The sequence below is a fragment of the Siphateles boraxobius genome, unplaced genomic scaffold (genome assembly GCF_051911475.1).
Source record: "Siphateles boraxobius isolate OS27281-9 unplaced genomic scaffold, OSU_SipBor_1 81, whole genome shotgun sequence".
Taxonomy (NCBI): domain Eukaryota; kingdom Metazoa; phylum Chordata; class Actinopteri; order Cypriniformes; family Leuciscidae; genus Siphateles; species Siphateles boraxobius.
In genome coordinates this window covers 2057501-2075000 of record NW_027509210.1, presented here as the reverse complement: position 1 = coordinate 2075000, position 17500 = coordinate 2057501, and the positions used below count along the sequence as shown (strand labels likewise).

Genomic DNA, 17500 nt, shown 5'->3' with positions numbered 1-17500 from the left:
ATTACATCTCAATACTGTAGGCAAAGGTTTGTGGACATGCGGTTTTGTCATTAAAACTAAAACCATGTAATCACGTTGTGGAGAAATAACTGAGATCTCAGCTGTGATTTTTCTGTGCTATCTTCATTCATCAAGCACAAGAAACAAATCTGTTTAATGATGCAACATGCTCTTACACGATCAACCCACAGATACAACATTAAGACAACGGTAAGAAAACACTGAGATAACGGTAAGATAAAGTGAGAGGAATGATGGTCTGTAGCAGCAAACACTCTCACAACTGATGAATTTAAGATCCTGATTGCTTCATACTGTTTATGATGATGTCATTAATACACCAGAATGCCATACAATGCCAGCAAACGTAGAGCTCGAGAGGGATAAAATCGTATGACCTTTTTCCTCTGCTAAACACAAAATATGTATTTTACAAAAGAGGCTTTTTATCAAGGTGAACTATTTCTTTAACGTTTTTGACCTGTCACCGAATAACATGGAGAAATGATAAAATATTGATTTGTTCCTGACTAATATTTGACAGGTAGACAGGTAGATGTCAGAGATAGTAATTGCAAGCTTCTGTAGAGCTGAAATATAAATTAAACAACACAGGAAACATAATTAACAGGTCGAGACCTCTTTCAAAGATGATCTCCACAAATACAACACATCTCTCTTAATATTTGTTACCAAATGCATTTTAAACAAATTTCATTTTTAATGCTTCCAAACATTAACTGCTTTAGTAGAAACAAGCAATTTCATACTTCCTCTTCTGAAGTCGTAGTTTCGAGTTGGTATTGTACAAGTGCTTTGTTGTAAAAAAGAATGGAGAACAGCTGGTTTATTCTTGCCTATTGGGAAAATCTTATTAAAGCGAAAATGTTTAATTTTCCCATTCGTTAACAACAATATATAATCATTCATCGCATTATCTATTATAGATAGTCAGCTTGCTGCAATTCTGGAAATTCACATGCTATTTTTGCTGTGTATAAAACATACAACATGCTAGTTTGATTCTTGAACGAATCATTCCTAAAAGCAGGTAACCGGTCGAGTCAGTTCACAGAATAGAACTGAATCGATCTAATTCTGAATTTAATTGATCCGTTCACTTCTTGTGCATTACTGAATGAGCCAATTGGTTCGAAAATAAAAAATAAAACCTACAGGCCGAGTTGAAAGTCAGCTTTTTGGTTATGTTCAATTAAAAAAGAATCAAAAGTTCGGTTTTATTTGATTCGTTTATTTCAAAGCAGTTATTTGGTTCAGTAACTCATCTGGACATAATCATCTTCGGATGTGTTAACTAAAGTCCGATTCAGTTCGATTCTGTGAACGGGGTTAAAAAGAATGATTCGTTCACGAATCGAACATCTTTACTATATACTTTAAATGTTTATACATATATGTAAATGCACACTAGCCTACTTTAACAAACACACGATGTAGCTGTTGTGGGAAAAACTAATAATCGTTCAGAAATCGCTCTCCTCTGCGCTATGTTTTAAATTGATCCCACGCCCATTTTAATAAATAGTAAATATGACTTGAGAGGGAGTTCATGTCCAATTTCCCACTAGGTAACTTGTATTTACGATTATTCCTCTAGCACGTGAGGGCAGCAAAACTAAAGGCTATACTGACATTTGTGCTGCCTGAACTTGTCCAGTCTTTAAAACATGGTTGTGGTTCTGTAGAATTCACTGTAGAAGTTAGCAAACCAAAGAGACTAAATGTGCACCCGAATTCACACACTTATGCGCTATTACAGAGCTGCACGATTCTGGATAAACTGAGAATCATGTTTTTTTGTTGTTGTTTCAAATAGAGATCAAGATTCTGAACAGACATCTAAGCAAAATAACATGTAATTTACAAGAGTTTCTGACAAAATGTTAATTGCTGCAATCTATTTAAAAATGTTTAATCAATCAGAATGAATTGAGTTAGTGAATGATTCAATGACTCACTCATAAAGACTTCACTTGTTTCATCACTGGATGATTCAGCGTTTTTGAACAAATATAGAATGATTCAATGACAAATGTTTTAAGAGTCACTTGTCTCCACCTACTGGTGTAACGATGTAATGATACAATCTTAATTTGAAGCATCAAGTTACTTTCAAAAGGTGATTTTGGCCTACTTCATTTAGATCGCTACTGTAGAACATCAGTGTTTATATGAACTATAATCTTTTATTCCAGTGCTTCTGTGATAATCTGAATGATTGTAAGACAGAAATAATTAAACTCTGTGGTTGAAAAGACTGTTTGTGAAGCTGTTTCATATAGCCTACATGACAACTGCTCTCTCAGGATCAACGCAGATCTGAATGTTTGCTGTGATCGCACTTGTCAAAGGTTTAGACACAGGAGAATCAATGTCATTTAAGAATAAGATCTCGTGGGTGTTTGAATTGAGATCAAGATCTTTTAACGATTAATCGTGCAGTTAGGGGGAGGGGCTGTGAGACTCCAATGTTAAATGACAAAATAACCTTATAAAATTCCTACGCAGCACGACTGAGTACAGAGTGTATAAGTAGGCTACACAGTGTATAAGGGCATCATTTAGGACGCAATTTATTATTCCCAGAGAGATTACTCCTTAAACATTCCTTCTTCTTCTCTATCCTTGGCACTTAACCTGCGTATCATTGTCAGACAGACACAGAGACTCTACAGATAATAACTCAAGTTACGTTTGTAAGAAGCGAGACGTGTGTGTCAGTAACGCTGATAAACCTGTGTTTAAAGGGAGCGTCTTTTTGATCCTGTAATCTAATTCTCTGGTTTCTTATTAACTATATCTTGGTTACTGTGAGCTCCTCAAACGCACCTAACAGTCATATATTTATTCAAGACTAATTACCAAATGAGAGAAGGAGAGATTTTAGTCCTGGCTTGAACAGAGGAAGAGATAATGTGCCAATCTCGTGCGTGTGTGTGTGAGAGAGTATGTTGACCTGACACGATAGCACTTTTTCAATGGAACAACAGCACAGTAATGTACAATTCCAGTGTGGTGAGGGTTGGGTAGCATATTATCTAGGGTGCAAAATAAGAGGTTGCTGGATCAAATCGAAGTTGGAACGACAGAGAGATTTCCTTATGTCAAAAGATCCATCTTGAAAGTTCAAGTGAACGCCCAACAATCTAATGGCAATTTGTAACTATTTTATGTTTTACTGAGTTTGTGGCTAACATGTATGAATAGGTAGCCTACTTAATCTTAATTTCTAAATAAAAAAAGCTCTAAAAAGTTATTTCAATTATATCTGTCCTAAGTGTTGTTGTCGTTATACCGATTCTGGAATAACTAAAATGAATCTTTTTTTTATATATTACCCTATCCATTTAAAAAAAAAAAAATCATAACAAATGCAATGAAAATACAAGTACCTGTAATCAGTATCGGCAAGTACAAAACAAAAAATCGGAAAAGGTGGTATCGGTGCATCCCTAAGGGGCTGTTTACACCTGGCCACTTCATGTCTTTTCTCAGATCGGATAGCCATCTGATTTATCAAAACAATTCCATTCACACCTGGTCACACATAAATGTGTTTTCGCAAAACGGATATAAATCCGCGCTATATGCAGATGTAATGGAGTTCACGTCACCGAAAGCAACAGATATGAGCTGCATTATATTGATCATTAAAGACCGCAATAAGAGAGAGAGCGGCAACAGCAATGGTAAGATCATTTTGTTTCTTTACTTTTAATGATGATAATTGTGTGTTAAGCGTCTGTGACTTTCACTTTGATTGGCGATAGTTTGCTCGTTGGCTTGATGAATAAGTTAGATGCTCAGCTTCTCATCTGCGGTGATGCGTGTTGCATTGCGCCAGTATAAAACATTACATATACCATATAACACGCTCTCAAATGTTTATTTTTTTTAGCATTTTTGAGAGGAGTAAAATTTACATAAAGTGGTTTCAACAACCAGATGCATTTACACGTGTCCAGTTTCGTCTGGAATGAGTCTTATCTCCTCCTGAAGTGTTTTTTGAGCGTCGGATTCAAACCCGTCTCGAATGCGTTTCGGAGGGCATTTACAACAGGTCTTTTCACCATCCGATCACAGAAAACACATGAAGTGGCCAGGTGTAAACAGCCCCTAAAAATATATTTCAATGATATCGGTCCTCTGTGTCATTATCTTTATAGTTGTGATGAGGGATGTTCTGATACCGATACTGGAATATCTAATATGAATCATATTCTTTTGATTTCCCTTTTTAATATTTTTTTTTAATTAGCTACAAATGCAATGAAAATACAAGTATCAGTAATCAGTATCGGCAAGTACTAAAAATAAAAACATTGTATCTAACTCATTCTGGAAAAAGTGGTATACAGTAGGTGCATCCCTAAAAATGTGATTTCAACAGTGGTTGGCCGTCAGGGCCAGCAAGGCCTTCTCTGCTGGCCTCAACACTATCAGAATGAGAATGACTTCCCTTTAATACATTTTTTCCATGAATGAGTATTAAATAATTCCCAATAGTCCATTCACTTTATTTCATAGCTATTCTGCTTCCAGTAGTGTATATTTATGTTAGAGCTTTTATCCAATTATATTTCAGCCATCATGTGTTGCCATGGCCAAAGAAATCTGCCTTGAGGCCTTCAGAATCAATAGTGCGGCTCCTGTAGCTTAAAATGAATGGCAATGAAACTGTTGCTTTAACCCAGTGGTTCCCAAACTTTTTGCAGCATGCACCCCTTTCTAGTGTTTGACACCTGTCAAGCACCCCCCAACACCTTACTCCGGCTAAACTTCACATTTTTAATTGCAATAACTAAATACAAATGTGCACTGTAGATTAGAAAACATTAAAAAATTCTGTTATAAATACAAAAAATTACTATTACCTTTTTTTTGTGTGAGATGGATGGGCCTGCATGTTTGCACACAGATCATCAAAATTCAGGGTAATGGATGACAGTTTTACTCTCAAATCATTCTCGGCATCTAGTCTTTGTCAATGTTTTGTTTTCAACAGTGTCAGTGCAGAAAAGCCTGCCTCACATAAGTATGTGGTTGCAAAGGACATCAACACTTTAAGTGCTTGCTTTGACAATCCCGGATACTCCACCATTGCAGAAGCCCAGAAATCCACCAGTGACTTATTTTTAAAAAGGATTGTTGTGTCTCCCATCAGATGATAACTCCAGTAACTTTTCTTGCTCTTGAAATGAGAGATGTGGGATTGTGAGATTGGTCCATAGGGGGGAAGTAAGTCCGCAGATTTTGGCTGAGCTGGTTGAGATGTTCAATTATGAGGCGTTTGACACAATCACTTAGCACAGATTCTCGGGATTGTAAAAATTCAGATAGAAGAGGAAAGCACTCGGTGGAGTTTGTATTTATCCAGTTGGCCCAGACAACAGGCTTTTAATAAGTGCTTAAACTTTGTCCTGGGTGTTGAAAATGGTGGTACTAAGACTGAAGATTTAAAGGAAAATTCCAGCCAAAAATGAACATAGGGCTAAATAACACATGGGTACCGAGTCGACCGTTCTCTGGGATGCGTTTTCATGATAATCGAATGTACCCAGTTTTAACGTTAGTTTTAGTTTAACCACAGATTAGCTTATAACGCTAGTGTATGGGCATCGAATAAGTAAAAATAAAAATTGCCAGTTAATATCACTAATAAGGCTCAAAATAGCCCCACACTAACAGTTTAATAAGGAGATACTTTATAAAGACAGTACACTTCGCATATACAAGCAGGAGCCATCTTTGGAAAACAGTCTCAAACAGTCAAACCACGAACGCCGTTCTACGTGCTGGTCGATCGATAGTCACAGTTCAGCTCACGTAGCACGGCGTTCGACTGTTCGAGACTGTTTTCCAAAGATGGCTCCTGCCTGCATACCATAGATATAAACACTAGATGTCGCCTTGGCTATGGCAGTTCATTGGAACAAATGCGTCAATAGACCCGCCATCTTGAAACAGGGGAGCCCCTCATCAGCGTCAATGTAGGAAAAGGTCTAACGGAAATAAAATCACCATAAATCGTCATGAATGCGATTTTCTAGTTGTTTTGGTTCATTCCAATGGTCAGATATGTATTTATTATAGAGGCCAGAGAAATTTACAAAAATTTACAAAAATTTCACAATGTTGTGAAATGCTGTCTGGTTTTTAGATTTCGTTCGTGTGAACATCCATACGCAGCACAAAAGTCCAGGATCATCCATGAATTCAGCGTTACCCAGCTACTTCCTATGACAAGACCCCTGTTCCAAGATGGCGGCGGTTTTGACACATGCTTAGAACCCCAAGCCGACATCTAGTGTATATATCTATGCCTGTATACGCGAAGTGTACTGTCTTTATAGAGTATCTTGTATACAACCGAGTAGTTTAAAGCAACACCAAGGAACTTTTCCTCTGTGGTCGCCCTACAGGTTGGACGCGGAATTGTCCATTACCGCTGTCGTAAATAATTTAGCCTACCGCAGCCTACTGTCGCACACGGACGCTCGCTGGTTATCCAGCACGGGCTTTGGAATCAACAATGGCCACAGACAAGGTAGAGTATGATGCATGATTTTATGAAAGACATCACAAATGAAGAAAAACTATGTATGCCGTAAAGCAGTCGAATTTTGTAGTTGTTTTTGTGCTCCGGTTACTACCCGAAACCCGAAGTTACATAGTGCCAGTAAAAGCGATACAGACCACGTCAGGCTATGGCAGACGTGTCATTTAACCTATTGTAAGTCGGTGTACCATCACAAGGGTCTTCGAAATATATTATGAAGGTTGAACAACTACATACTAGTGTTACTTTAAGTCTTTTTGCGGAAAGAAATTAAGGATGGATTTTGTGTAAATAATAATCAGTAGTTTTTGGTGAGCATAATGAATTTTTTGCCCCCATTTTTCCCGTGGTTAATATGATTTTCTTAGTTTTTCTTGGAAATTTATGATCAAAACGTACTTCTTTTTTTTTTTCAAACATTCATACTATTGTAACGTAAGGGACTATCGTAACTCTTGAAGGACAAGACAAGGGAGGCTTAGTTTCTGAATTTATAATCGGAACGCAAGAACCACTGTAGCTACACTGACACACACACCGAACTCACGCGCTCATTTCTCTACCGGCCTTTCCCGAACTCACCTCATTAACCGTAGAACTGCAGGTGCAAAATAACTACAGCAATTTCACAACAATTATGGAGAGTCTGTGCGCTGCAACACTATTAAAAGTTATTAATTCAGGTACACCACTGAGGGCCTAGTGAGAAATGCACGGCCCTCAGCTGGATTTCAATGATATCGGTTCTCTGTTTGTTATCGTAATAGTTGCGTGATACTGATATCGATACTGGAATATCTATGATTCATATTCCTTTGATTTCCCTATCCAATTTTTTTTTTTTAAATTACAAATGCAATTAAAAAAATAGAAGTATCGGTAATCTGTATTGGCAAATAGCTACTAAAAATCAAAGTATCTGTATCATACTCGTTCAGGAAAAACTGATATTGGTGCATCCCTTGTGGTGTGGATTTTATGGTTATAGTTATAGTTCTTGGTGTGAACAGGCCTATACAGGCCTACAAAGAAAATATGACTTTGATTTGATCTGAAGACTCAGAGTTGGGGGAGCTGAAACTGCAAATAAAAAAATTACCCAGCATTCCAGACCTCAGTTATCTGATTGCTGTTTTCCTGCTGATGTCAGCCAAAGCAATGGATCCTTTCTGCTGGTCTAGGAAATTGTCATCAGTTAAGCTGATCGTCTGTGCCGATCTGGAAAGTTCTCATGTTGAGCTCTCCGCCGATCTAGAGAAGAAATTAAAATGTGATGAGCTGATCCTTATTGTTATTCGGGAAATGTTCATGCATTGATCTGATCCTCTCTGTTGATTCGGCTGGGTGAATGTTAACTTACAAACACAAACGCACAAACAACTGAAAGAATAAGTGAGATACAAATACAGCGCGAACACGAACCATCGCCGGACACCGGGGGAATTTCACACTTCCACTCATGTTTAATTGAGAAGCTCATCCCAGATGAGGTCATATCACAGTGTGTCAGATAAAAACCTGTTAGTTTCACTGTCCTCTCGGAGGAACTGCAGGATAGTGTTCAGGATCTGCCCAGAGCCCCCGAACACTTCTAATAGTGTGCTGTACATCAACGTCTGTCCTCGGATCAAGAAACGCAGGTGGATAATGATACGAGTCTCTGAGAGATTTAGAAACCTCAACAGAAGTGATTTGCCATGCATTGAGTTTATCGTCCCGCTGAGGGAAATTCGCTTTGGACTCGTTGCACCGCGGCCAGAACATTCAGAACACAAACATACACCAGAAGGAAAATAACAAAGTAAATAAATAATGCTATAAAACAAAATATTAACTATAATAATAATAATAATAATGTTAATAAAAAAAATATATATAATAAATATATTAAAAAAATTATAAAACAAAAAATAAACAATTAATATATAAACTAAATTAATAATAATAATAATAATAATAATCATACGAAAATAATCCACATCTTACATGCATTTACAGAATAAATAAAATAACAACCCATTATATAAACTATAATAATAAAGAAAATAAAGCAAAAAATAATCCACATCTTACATGCAGTCTCAAAGAATAAATAAATAACACATAATACAAACTATAACAATAAATATAATAATAATAAATAAAATATCAAAAATAATCAACATTCTACATGCAGTAGGATAAATAAATTACAATGCATAATATAAATTGTAATAATAATACTATTCATAATAATACTAAAGAAAAGAAAATAAGAAAAAAAATCATTGCATTTTTTTTTAAATTGCATGCATGCAGTCTCACAAAATAACAACACATAATCTAAACTATAATAATAATAAATAAAATAATCCACGTCCTACATGCAATGTCAAAGAATAAATAAACGACTTACAACACACAATATAAACAACAAAAATAATAATAATAAAGAAAAGAAAATAATAACAAAAGATAATACACATCCTTCATGCAATCTCACAGAATAAATAAACCAAGAAATAAGTAATATACAACACATTGTCCTATAAACCATATATAGGCTGTAATAATAAAATAAAACAAGAATCAAACATCCAACAACAGAATAAGATGTTTGACTGTAAAGTCCGGTCCAGTTTGGAGCTTGTTCTGGTCATAGAGTTCTACCACACTGAAATAATGGCACAGTAATCTCTGTTAGCAGTGCAAACACTGGACAAATAAATGGAAAACATGTAGAACTTGTACACAGAAAATGTATCAATTATTGCCGGTGCTGTTCTTCACTTGTAAGCCGCTTCAGATAAAAAAAAAACATCTGCTTAAATAATGTAAATTTCACAGATACAAGACCTTCTTCTGGACCTCAGTGGTCTACGGAAGAAAGAAAGTGCGACATGAGGGAGAGCAAATGAAGACGATAATGCTTATGTCAGGTGACGACGGACACAACAGTCTCAGGTCAGTTCATAAACTCCATTCTCCTCTCCATTATCATTTCAACAGTGTCACTGAAGTGCCGGGCTTCCCTCGTGTCCATCTGAGTGGCTTTCACACCCTCCATCTCTCTGTCACCTCCTCATCATCTTCATCCCCTCTGCGCTTCCCCTGAAGTGTTTTAAGGTGTGCGCAGCTTTTGGGACGCGCTGATGAGGAGATGATGGGGATTTCTGCATGAATAAATGATCGTGTGCAGAATCCACCGGAGGAAATAGAGCGAGCGGCTAATGAGGAAGTGTTTCCTCCTCTGGAGTGGTTTTATCCACCAGAAAATAAAGCACGGCCTGCGATCATAATTACTAATGTCTCCTGTGCATTTCTGGCCATGAATAAATGATGCCAGTAGATGGGATGGTGTGATATATTAGTACCTTTTTTTCTCCACTCACTATCAAATCAACGTTTAAGATGAGTAAAACTAAATGGGAGGGTCATATTCGTCCAAACAAGCTCCATTTCAGGCCATTTCAATGCAATTAATTAATAAGTGTATTTTTTTTTTGGGTGTCACTATAAACCGCACTGAAGAAAAACTATAAGATACTCATAATTTAAAGCCAGTTCACTCTACGGCGGTTATTTGATTGAATCTGTTCATTCAAACCATTCAATTGAACCAATTCACAAAGGTCAATTCAGCTTTATTTCTATACAGATTGTTTCAAAGCAGCTTCACAGCAATAAACAATGACAATAAGCTTAACTTCGATGAACATGTCACTATTACACAGAAACGTGCACAACAGAGACTGTATGCAATACGCAAACTAAGATCACTGTATGTTGCCCCCAATCTTCTTCTGCTACTCTACAAAAGCATCATCCAACCCCTTCTACTCTACTGCTCCCCCTGTTTCTTCACCATACTAAATGTCATCAGCAAGAACAAACTCATTAAAATCTCACACTTAGCATCCAAGATAATACAGCTTCCCACCGCCAGTCTCACTGATGCAAATGACACAGCCATCATACGCCTTGCACGCACCATAGTAAGTAGCCCTGACCATCCCCTGAACCGGTTCTTCACCCTACTCCCATCTGGCCGCAGATACAGAGCCCTGGACTAGAAAAACATGCACTTTAAGAAAAGTTTTATACCCTCAGCAATCACTGCACTTAACAAACTCCCGTGACACTACCCATGGGGGGGTGTTATATGTTATATGTTATATGTTATACGTTATATGTATGAGGCTGTGTACATCCTGCATGGAATGTAAAAAATGACATGTGTGAAAAAGAATATCCTTATAGGACAATAAAGATTAAAGAAAGAAAGAAACAGGAAAATAATGATCAGACTTCATCAAATAATGAAACAAATTCCACTGTCAAAATCATTATACTCAGCTCAATTCAGTTCAATGTTGATTCAGTTTAGTTCAATAACTGCATAAAGTTAATAAATTATGAAATTAGTTAAATTCAGCTATAAGCAGCTTTTATAGGAGACATTATTCAGCTGTAGTCAGTTCAGTGTTGATTTAGTTCAGTCCAATAATAGTGACTCGCCAGTCGATTCAGTTATAAAGCATCTCTCCTAAAGACTGAAGAGTCGTTATTCAGTTCAGAAAAAGAAAAGTCACACTTGTATTGTTCACGGTCGAAAATTAGCACATTGAAAATTAATGGGAAATTAATTTCTTCTAGTGGAAGCGTTTGGTACTGCGCCCAAATAAAATCTCACTGAAAACTATTTTTTTGAGATTTAAACCACAAATCTGGGTTAAGAAACTTTTTTAACAGTTTTAGAGTAAAACATGTGTTGGAAATTATCTATTTCATATACAAAATTTAAATAGTGTTTTTATAAAAATATACATAGAATTTATAACGTTAAAGGTATAGCGGAGGATTTTCTTTTTCCGGGTGGGTAGTCTATACTATTGGTACACCTAAGTGTCAATCATTCTGGTGATATGTTTACGTAAGGCCGTTGTAAGTGCTCGTCCCTTCTGCGCATGCGCACTTTCAGGTGTATTATGTGTGATGAGTCATGGTTTCAGCCATTCCTTTGAAAATGAGAAAAAATGTATACGAAGTGTATGATAAGAAGAGAAAGGCCGCAGAATATAGAAACAAGACCAGAGTGATTTTGGGTGAATATTTCACACGCTGGCGTGCGCTAAAAGCACAGGTTGGGCTTCCCACTGATACCGCAGTCGCAAAGATTCTACTAGACAGGTAACGTTTGTCATGCTATTTGGAGAAATCCATTTTAAATCACTGCTAGTAAAAGTTAATGTAAGCTATGATTAGCGATGCTAGCCCTGGCACAAGTCATGCACCGCGTAGACACGGTAAACATCTCAATTTGTCTAAAGTAGCCCTGTGACCAAATGGTAAATGGTATCACGCTGAAATATTCCAAAACCTTGTGTGTTCATTTTCGATAATTACAATGTGTTCACCATAGTATTTATTACACAAATGCAACAAGCTACCTCTCCATTGCATATCATGTCTTGAGTCCTCGGTCACTCAACACGTTTAATAGGCGTTTCCTCTCGGGAGAAAATAGAGTGTTGCGCATGTGCATTTTTAAAAAAATTGGAGAGGGCGGGTCTTCTCTAAAATTCGGAAAGATCCTCCGCTATACCTTTAAGAAAAAATATTTTTTTCACTTTAGCAATAACCTGTCTTTAAAAAGAGACCAAACTTCAGTCTTCGAACCAAAGCATTCAATATTTCTGACAGCTTAAGTTGGAAGTGTCATTTTCAGGACTATGCTTAAAAAGATAATAAATGGATTATAACTATTGAATGAATATAATTACCATACAATACCACTACCATAGTAGGGGGTAACACGGGGAAAGATGTCCCTCTTAAGAACAATGTGGATTTACTTTTAAATTGTAACATATTTAGATATAAGTTTAGCATGTGCAGAACGATGATGCATCAGACAATGTGTTATTATAGGAAATAAATAGAAACATTCGCTAATTCATTTGTAACAAAATGTAAAATGGGGTTAGAAGAACCCCCCCCATATTTTTTCTATAATTCTTATTAACATTTATATATTTTATTATATTTTTATATATGTCATTAATGTAAACTACTAAATCAACTATTCTATTGAAATTTGACAACTTAGTTGAATAATTGAGGAACCAATATCAGAACCCCAGTAAAAGAGATTAATTTATGCAAATGAATATTTACACATTAAATTGCCCATATTTTAATTGAAGATATGTCATAATAGCAACACTATGAATGCGAATGTGAGGATTTCACTCAACTAACTTATAGTTTTTAATTAAATCGAAGATGACTGAGATAAACATCTAATTCATGGAAATACATCATAACCCCATTAATTACAATAAGTATTCAATTAAAAACATGCCTCTTGGGGCCTTCTGTGGCAATTGTGGGTGGCCCATCTTACCCCACATATCTAATTTCATATTTTTACGTCAAAAATAAAAATCTGGGTGGGCCATCTTACCCCACAGATCTAATTTCATATTTTTACGTCAAAAATAAAAATCTGGGTGGCCCATCTTACCCCACAGATCTAATTTAATATTTTTACGTCAAAAATAAAATCTTACTCCATGTTACCCTACCATAATATCCCCTCAAAATACAAAATAGAAAACATTATCAAACTAAAATATATATTACATTAACTTCATTAAAAAATAACACGGGACACGTCAGACGGCCGGTTCCAGAATCCGCTCACCCACTGAAGAAGGTTTGTGGTCACCCGGAGTCCCCGTCCATCTTTATCTTGTCCTGTCCTTCCCGAGATGAACGAGCGGGGGTGCAGGGCAGAGTTAGCGGGGGAAATGGTTAACCCTGATGTCCAGAGCGAGCGGGTCTTCATTAACCTCCGCGCAGGTGAACCGTTCATCTCAGGAGAGCCCACTTATTACCCGCAATAACTGAGCGAGGAACACGACCGCGGCCTTTTCAATTAAAGAAGGAGCAGCGTTTCATTAACCCCTCGCTGCTCCGCGCGTGCCAGGTTTGTTTGGGGTTGCGTTGGGGTGCACGGTGAAGAGGGACATATTTTACGGGAAACTATCTCCAAGTTTCGGCGTCTGACAGCAACCTGCCCGATCCGGCCTGAAATATCGTGGCATGTTCAAGAGAGCATATCATATTTCCTGAGATCAGCCACTAATAAGGGGAATTCACTTACGGGGAAAATGAGGTCCGGCTGCGGAAAAAGACCATCAGACCTCTGATACATAAAGGAAACTCGTTATTCTTTACAGGACAAAACTGGGACAAAGTCAAACAGAGACTCTATTGCTGCAGATTCAGAAATGTGCTTCATACACAAGTGTTTTCATGAAGTGCAATTGCACTTAATGACACTCAAGGTCACCTAAAAACATCAAAATAACAACAAAAGACAAAACATATAATATGCATTATCACGTAAGAATAAGATATTGCTCAATACTAAATTTGGTAGATATTAAGAAGGAAGACCAATGAGAAAATTGCAATGATCTATACGTGACGTAACCAAGGCATTCAAACAGGACTCACTCTAGTGTGTGTGTCTTTTGTTTTTCTAGATGTGTTTCACTCTCACGTCTCCAGTAGCAACAGCTATGATTGACAGCTGCATTCTAAAGGCCCGTCTCCACGGGAACAAGCGTGACCTTTTGCACATGGTCAGTTAGAGACATCCACTTTCATTTCTGACAGTGGGTTCTTGTGTTTGTTTCTCGTGCTTCATTCTCACGGCATTTCTGTAAATGACACCAAAGTAAGAACGAATATCAGCTCAGGGTGCATCATTGCGTCAATAATAGTCATTCTCTATTTTGTGTATGTGTGTGTGTGTGTATATATATATATATATATATATATATATATATATATATATAAAGGATTAAATCAGGATGATCTGGATGTTTTTTCCTGTCATCTCAATACCAAAAAGTGTCCAATTTACCTGAATACATATGTAATTCTGCAGTTCGTGAAGCTTGCATATATATATATATATATATATATATATATATTGTTTTAGGCTGAACTTATATAGGCTATATAGTAATGACACTATAATATTTTATGTTAATTTCTTATCTATTTTCAGTTGTAAAGCTCTATGGCAGGCAATACATGTAAAATACACCCAAGAAGATGATAAATATATATTATGGGATATATAGCAAGCACCACTAAATATTAAATTGACATAATATGTCACATATTTGTGCATATTTAAAATATTATAAATAATGTTTTTATATCATAGATGAATAATGTATTTTAATGTATCAAGTGCAATATTTTTTTTGGTGTGACATTCTTTTATATTATTATCAGTGAATACACTCAATCACTCACTCACTCTCTCTCTCTCACACACATTGCCATAAATCAGTTTTTATATCTAATGTATGTTCTTTTATATCTATGACCAAATCTCTATTTTAAATCTCTGGCAGATGAAAATATTAAACCCCATAGTCACTTCAACACGTCAGAATGATGCCTGGCTGCATAAACCCTTTCTTTTCACCTGTAAACCTCCTGTTTGCTGTTTCCGTTTCAGCACACACTTGAAACAGGAGGTGTGTTGAGCTGGTGATTGGCTCTCAACCCCGGGTCGGCCCGCTTGATTGGCGGTGTGTTGTTATTGATCGTAGAATCAGTTTCAGGGTAATTTCTGTCTTGCCGAGGGAGCCTGGAAAGGTGAGTCACGATGAGTGTGAGCTGGTGAAAACATCACACGAATCACACTGAGGAAACATGATCATCTGTGTGAAACATTAACTACATATAAATCTAAAACCATACAAAAATGCATTACTTGAAATAAAGGTCCATCAGCAGAGAACGCCTCGTCTGCAGTTCATCAGATCACATATAAAATATTACCCACAAGGCCAAGCAGCAGAAAGAAAGAAGAGGCCCAACCTAACATGGATATAGAAACATTAACATGTTTAATACACATTTATACATTAATATCACATTTACTTCAATATTTATATTACTTTCGGGGGCATTTTCTGATTGATGTCACCATTATTTGTTCTAAAGGCTAATACAAATATTTTCTATGTTGTTATAAATATTAGAGTTATCAATGTAAGTGTAACAAACTTTCGATCGTAGTACTTATAATTTATACATGCATTAATTAAACACACACTTATTTAACATTTTCAAGTTCACACTTAAATGAAGTGCTGCTGGTTACTAAGCAGAATTATCTGTAATGGTTTTTTATGGAAAATAACTTATATGTGTGAGTGTGTTAGACAGAGTGTGAGTGTGTGTGTTTGCGTGTGTGTGTGTGTATGAGTAAAACAGCCTGGGAGATAATCAATACTGCTCAGATGTGTGTGTATGTGGGTGTTATTCTTTCCCATCATGCCTCAGTCAGCTGTAGAGCATCATGACCGCAGGACCCATAATCCCTTCTGCTCCGTGTGGCATTTCTCTGGCGGTTGATCACAGATCACGTGCTGATCGATCAATAACTTTGGGAGTCTGAAGTCATTCAAACGGTAATTTCTGAGGTGTAATAAATCCAGGAGAGTTTATGTTCTTGAGCTCCAGCTGTATAGTTTTTACTGGGCATGTTGTTCCAGTGTTTCAAGGACAGTTTGTCTATTTCTCCCTCTCATTGTTGTAAAGGCTTGCTGGGAATGACGTAGGTGATAATCAAACACACTCATATAAAACCTCTCTCTTTCACACACACGCACGCACACGCGCACACACACACACACACACACACACACACACACACACACGCACACTCTTGATTGAAATATTGTCTGATACATTTATTCAGTAAGGATGCATTAAATTGATGAAAAAATTTAAAGTTATTTATAATGTTACAAGTCTGTTGTTCAAATTTCTGAAAACTTACGGTATCGTAGATCCTTACCATTTTCAGAGGTTTTCAACATTGATAATAATCAGAAATCAGCATCAAATCATCATATTATAGTGATTTCTGAAGGATCATGTGACACTGAAGACTGGAGTAATGATGCTGAGAATTCAGCTTTGATCACAGGAATAATACTCACTTTATTCACATAGAAAAGTGATATTTTAAATTTTGATCAAATAAATGCAGCATTGGTGAGCAGAAGATTATACAGACCTCAAACTTTTGAACACTGAAAAATATGAAATATAAAATATAAAAAAACCTAAAAATATAGAACTATTTTAATATTAATATAAAGCTCTGATTACTTTGCTATACATACATATTGTAATCAGAGCTTTATAAATGATTAAATATTACATATAATATTTTAATATTAATATTTATAAAACCGATTGCTTTATATACACACTGTTGGGTATCGCATACTGTTTCATATACTTTCATATAAATACAGCCAATAGTAAATGCAACACAGTATGAAGTTATGACATTTAAAACGAACCATTAAAGCCATATTTATATTCAGAATGACAACTGGACAGCATCGTGCACTGCATACAGTATACTTCATTTTTTATTTAAAGTCAATAATTTTATCCCTTAAAACTCATCTTTGATCGCCAAAATTACATATTTAAAAGTTTTTCCCTTGAAAAAAAATTCTTCATGCCTTATAAAAAATGTAGCCTAATTCAGTATACGTGGTTCTATGAATATGCAAATGAGCCCCGCCTCCAGTCACTCGCTCAGCTCAGAGATCCACTCGTTGACGATCACACGTTGATCTGATTGGTTACAAGGTAGTTTGTGACGTCAGAAACACCAGCGATTTCAAACCGTGTTTTTGAGGCTGTCTTTGGTTCACCGCAGTTTTAAGCAGAAAATAATCTGCAATGCTGTCGACTTATGAATTTACACATGGTTTGTCTTAAAGCGTATTAAAAACACCACATAGACATACAAAACTTGATTTTCACCACATGGTTTTAAGGCATTATACAGCACAGTATGCAGCCGAGTTCTGATTGAAACCA

The 17500-nt window shown here is 36.4% G+C and overlaps 1 long non-coding RNA gene across 1 annotated transcript; it reads right to left on the bottom strand.

Annotated features, from left to right (window-relative positions):
* Positions 1-14083: 14083 nt before the first annotated feature.
* Positions 14084-15469, bottom strand: LOC143730818 (uncharacterized). The gene is made up of 3 exons (XR_013200656.1): positions 15363-15469; positions 15072-15265; positions 14084-14289 (listed from the first exon to the last, which is right to left on the bottom strand). It is a non-coding gene; the product is annotated as an uncharacterized LOC143730818 (long non-coding RNA).
* Positions 15470-17500: the final 2031 nt, after the last annotated feature.